Source organism: Schistocerca gregaria, unplaced genomic scaffold (genome assembly GCF_023897955.1).
Source record: "Schistocerca gregaria isolate iqSchGreg1 unplaced genomic scaffold, iqSchGreg1.2 ptg000066l, whole genome shotgun sequence".
Lineage (NCBI taxonomy): Eukaryota > Metazoa > Arthropoda > Insecta > Orthoptera > Acrididae > Schistocerca > Schistocerca gregaria.
In genome coordinates this window covers 6,845,774-6,851,773 of record NW_026061707.1, presented here as the reverse complement: position 1 = coordinate 6,851,773, position 6,000 = coordinate 6,845,774, and the positions used below count along the sequence as shown (strand labels likewise).

The window sequence follows — 6,000 nt, the reverse complement described above, 5'->3', positions numbered from 1 at the left end:
TTGATAATTCAATCAATTATCAAGAAATAACAATATCTTTAGAAAAATTATATAATAGACCAACATTCATTATTACAATAATAATAATAATTCATTTATTTTTAGCACTACTAGCAGTTGTTAAAATCACCAATATTAATCAGGGACCTATTCGTAAAATAAGATAATTACTAATGAATAAACCCTTACGATTAAGACATCCTTTAATTAAAATTATTAATAACTCTTTAATTGACTTACCTGCCCCAACAAATATTTCATTTTGATGAAATTTTGGATCCCTATTAGGGTTATGTTTGGTAATTCAAATCGTAACTGGACTATTTTTAGCTATACATTATACATCAAATATTGAAATAGCATTCAGTAGTGTAGTACACATCTGCCGAGACGTAAATAATGGTTGAATTATCCGAACCTTACACGCAAATGGAGCATCTATATTTTTTATTTGTATTTACTTACATGTAGGACGGGGAATTTACTATGGATCTTATATATATATATACATACCTGAATAATTGGTACAGTGATTTTATTTTTAGTTATAGCAACTGCATTTATAGGATATGTCTTACCCTGAGGCCAAATATCTTTTTGAGGTGCAACAGTAATTACTAATTTATTATCAGCAATCCCATACTTAGGAACAGATTTAGTCCAATGAGTATGAGGAGGATTCGCTGTTGATAATGCAACATTAAATCGATTCTTCACATTCCATTTTGTATTACCATTTATTATTCCTGCTATAGCAGCAATTCATTTATTTTTTCTTCACCAAACAGGATCTAATAATCCTCTTGGCCTAAATGGAGATATTGAAAAAATTCCATTCCATCCATACTTTACCTTTAAGGATTCTATTACATTTGTAATAATAACATCATTATTAATTATACTATGTTTCATTAATCCTTACCTATTAGGAGATCCAGATAACTTTGTACCTGCCAACCCATTAGTAACACCAGTTCACATTCAACCAGAATGATATTTCCTATTTGCATATGCAATTCTACGATCTATCCCTAATAAGTTAGGAGGTGTTATTGCATTATTTTTATAAATTAGAATCTTAATAATTTTACCATTTTATGATAAAACACCATTCTGAGGCATTCAATTTTACCCTATTAATCAAATTTTATTCTGAATTATAGTAGTTGTTGTATGCTTACTAACGTGAATTGGTAAACGACCTGTTGAAGAACCTTATATTATAACAGGTCAAATCTTAACAATTATTTACTTCACATATTTCTTAATTAATGTCCATGTCGCAAACGCATGAGATAAATTAATTAAGGAATAAAGTTAATTAGCTTAGGAAAAGCATGTGTTTTGAAAACATAAAATTAGAAGTTTAACTCTTCTATTAACTTTTCTCAAAAAATTTCACTAAACAAATGAGATAAATAAAATCTTTAAACCAAAAAAATTAGTACACCTTGAAATTCATCAGATGACTGAAAGTAAGTAATGGTCTCTTAAACCAAATAATAGTAAATTAACGACTACTTCTGATGGGGAAATTATATCCAAATCCCTCAAATATCCCCTCTTATATGATTCTCACTATTCATTATATTTTCAGCTACATTAATCTTGTTTAATCAAATAAACTTCTTCTCATTTAAACCTAACCTTATTAAAAGAGCAGAAAAAGGAACAATTGAAATAAAAAACTTAAATTGAAAATGATAACAAATCTATTCTCAACATTTGACCCATCAACTAACATCTTTAATTTATCATTAAATTGAACTAGAACATTTCTAGGACTATTATTAATCCCATCACTATTTTGACTTACACCATCACGAATTAACATTATCTGAAATAAACTAAATTTAACCTTACATAATGAATTTAAAACACTTCTTGGACCAAAATCATTTAATGGAACAACATTCATTTTCATCTCAATTTTTATTATAATATTATTTAACAATTTCATAGGATTATTCCCTTATATTTTTACTAGAACAAGACATTTAGCATTAACATTTGCAATTGCCCTACCTATATGGCTAAGATTTATATTATTTGGATGAATTAACCATACTAATCATATATTTACACACCTTGTACCACAAGGTACACCGCCTGCATTAATATCATTTATAGTACTAATTGAAACAATTAGTAATGTTATTCGACCAGGTACATTAGCAGTACGGTTGGCAGCAAATATAATTGCAGGACACTTATTATTAACCTTATTAGGAAACACAGGACCATCTATAGCAATAAACTTAATCTCATTACTAATTATTGGACAAATACTTCTATTAATTCTAGAATCAGCAGTAGCAATAATTCAAGCCTATGTTTTCTCAATTCTAAGAACTCTATATTCTAGAGAAGTATATTAAACCTATGTTAACAACTCACTCAAACCACCCATTCCACTTAGTAGACTATAGACCTTGACCATTAACAGGAGCAATTGGAGCAATAGTCCTAGTATCAGGACTAGCAAAATGATTCCACCTATTTAATATTAACTTATTCATAATTGGATTTGGAATTACCCTACTAACTATAATTCAATGATGACGAGATGTAGTACGAGAAGGAACATATCAAGGATTACATACAGGATTTGTATCAATTGGATTACGATGAGGAATAATTTTATTTATTGCATCAGAGGTATTATTTTTCGTTTCTTTTTTTTGAGCATTCTTTAGAAGAAGATTAGCACCAACAATTGAACTAGGAATACTATGACCTCCAATAGGAATTCAACCCTTTAACCCTATACAAATTCCATTACTTAATACAGCTATTCTTTTAGCATCAGGAGTAACAGTAACATGAGCACATCATAGTTTAATGGAATCTAATCATACTCAAGCACTACAAGGATTATTCTTCACAGTGTTATTAGGACTATACTTTACAATACTTCAAGCATATGAATATTGAGAAGCACCTTTTACCATTGCAGATGCAGTTTATGGATCAACATTCTTTGTTGCAACAGGATTCCATGGTTTACACGTAATTATTGGAACAATCTTTTTATCAACATGTCTACTTCGACACTCAATAAATCAATTTTCACCAAGACATCACTTTGGATTTGAAGCAGCAGCATGATACTGACACTTCGTAGACGTAGTATGATTATTCTTATATATCTCTATTTATTGATGAGGTAGATAATTGTTTTTCTAGTATAAATAGTACATTTGACTTCCAATCAGAAAGCTTGATATAAATCAAGAAAAACAATTCTAATTCTATCAACAAGAGTTTTCATTAGATTTATTATTCCAATAATTGTTATAATCCTGGCAACAACACTATCAAAAAAATTAATTAATGATCGAGAAAAAAGATCACCAGTTGAATGTGGGTTTGATCCAAAAAGATCAGCACGAATACCATTCTCAATACGATTCTTCCTAATCGCAGTAATCTTTTTAATTTTTGATGTAGAAATTGCACTAATTCTACCAATTGTAATTATTTTTAAAACTTCAGACATTATAATCTGAACAGTATCAACAATATTTTTTATTCTAGTTCTATTAGGAGGACTATACCATGAATGAAACCAAGGAGCATTACAATGAGCAGAATAAGGGGTTGTAGTTAAATATAACATTTGGGTTGCATTCAAAAAGTATTGATATTATCAATCAACCTTAAATAGAATAAGAAGCGAAATATTGCAGTCAGTTTCGACCTGGAAGATTGGTATGTACTACCCTTATTCTTATTAATTGAAGCCAAAAAGAGGCGTATTACTGTTAATAATATAATTGAACTATAATAGTTCCAATTAAGGAAATGTAAAGCCAATATGAAAGCTGCTAACTTTTTATATTAGCGGTTAAACTCCGTTAACATTTCTAGAATTTATATAGTTTAAATAAAACATTACATTTTCACTGTAAAAATAATATATCTATATTTATAAATACTTAAAAGTAAAAATACTTCCTTAACATCTTCAGTGTCACGCTCTAATTATAAGCTATTTAAGTAAACGAAAAACAATATTACCAAAATAAATATTCAAAAAATAAAAGTTAAAAGATAAATCTTGAAATTAGAATCATATCAACCTTGAATATAACCAATTAAATAAATAAATAATCTATATAAACCTTGACCACCAAGTAATTCACCTCAACCATAATCAAATGACTTAGATGAATAATAACCTATTTTTAAAGGAATATATCTAATAAACTTAGTTAAAAGAAAAGGTATAAATCATATAGAACCAGCAAATCTAACAAAAGAAAGTATACTTAAAGAAAATAAATTATGAGAAAAATCAAAATTAGAAATAAGATAACCTAAATAAGCACCTAAAATAACAACTGTAATAGTTAAAAACTTTAAATAATAAGGTAAAGCAATCACATGAGGAATAGGAAAAATTAATCAAGATAAAAGACTACCACCAAAAACAGCAACAAACAATAGACCAATTATTCCAAATGAAATATAATAACCCTTATCATCAAAAGAAAATCTAGAATAAAAATTATTATCACCAGATATTGAATAATAAAACAAACGAAAAGAATAAGAAGCAGTTAAACCAGTAGAAAAAAAATAAAGAAAAAAATTAAACAATTAATTCATCTTAAACAAACCATCTCAAGAATTAAATCCTTTGAATAAAATCCCACTAAAAAAGGTATTCCACACAAAGATAAACTAGAAACATTAAAACAAACTGAAGTTAAAGGTATGAAATTAACAATTGATCCTATAAAACGAATATCCTGAGAATCCTTCAAATTATGAATTATTGAACCTGCACATATAAATAATAATGCCTTAAATAAAGCATGAGCCAATAAATGAAAAAATGCAAGCTTTGGATAACCTATAGCCAAAATTCTTATTATTAAACCAAGTTGTCTTAAGTAGAAAGAGCAATAATCTTCTTTAAATCAAACTCAAAATTAGCGCCAATCCAGCCATAAATATAGTTATACAACCAATTAAAAGTAAAAATCAACCACAATTATAAGTATCCAATATTGGTCTAAAACGAATTAATAAATAAACACCAGCAGTAACAAGAGTAGAAGAATGAACTAAAGCAGTAACAGGAGTAGGAGCTGCTATAGCAGCAGGAAGTCATGAAGAGAAAGGAATCTGAGCTCTCTTAGTTATAGCTGCTAAAACAATTAATATAGTAATGAGCTTTATTTCAAAAGAATTAGAAATAAAATCATAATAATAAATATAATTTCAACCACCAAAATTTAACATTCATGCAATAGAAATTAAAATAGCAACATCACCAATACGATTAGAAAGTGCAGTTAATATACCAGCACTATAAGATTTTACATTTTGATAATAAATAACTAAACAATAATAAAGGTAATCTAGCAACCAAAGTATAAAAAATTAAATAAACACCAGCCTGCAAACGCTCAGGTTGATAACCCCAACCCAAAATTAAAAGTAAAGTAGGAACTAATCTAGCCTCAAAAAAAATATAAAAAGAAAGAAGACTTAATCTAGCAAATGAACAATAAAGCATAATTATTAAAATCAAAACCATAAAAACAAAAAAATTTGAATGATATGAACTTAAATAAACTGAACCTCTAGCAGTGATTATTAAAGAACAAATCCAAAAACTAAGTAAAATTAAACTAAAAGAAAAATAATCAATACCAAAATAATATCTAATTATATTCAAATCAGCATATGAATAAACACAAATTATAAAAACAAAACCCGACAGAAACATTAAAGAATGAACCAACCATCAACAATTATTTAATAAACAAAGAGGGATCAAAAAAATAGTTATAAATACATACTTTAACATAAAGATAAACCAAAAGAATTAAAAAAATCATTACCATGAGAACGAATTATTGAAACTAAAATAGAAAGACCTAAAGCACCCTCACAAACAGAAAAAACTAAAAAAATAACAGGAAAAAAATAATCATAATCAAACTCAATAAGAAAAACAATAACTAACATAAATAAAGAAAGAACAAT

The 6,000-nt window shown here is 27.4% G+C and overlaps 1 long non-coding RNA gene across 1 annotated transcript in view; it reads left to right on the top strand.

Moving 5' to 3' along the window:
* The first annotated feature begins 2,406 nt into the window (after nt 1–2,406).
* Nucleotides 2,407–6,000, top strand: part of LOC126301297 (uncharacterized) — a 131,060-nt gene continuing 127,466 nt past the window's right edge. Inside the window, exon 1 of the long non-coding RNA XR_007553022.1 lies at nt 2,407–2,658. This is a non-coding gene — a long non-coding RNA (uncharacterized LOC126301297). The remainder of the gene's footprint in view (nt 2,659–6,000) is intronic.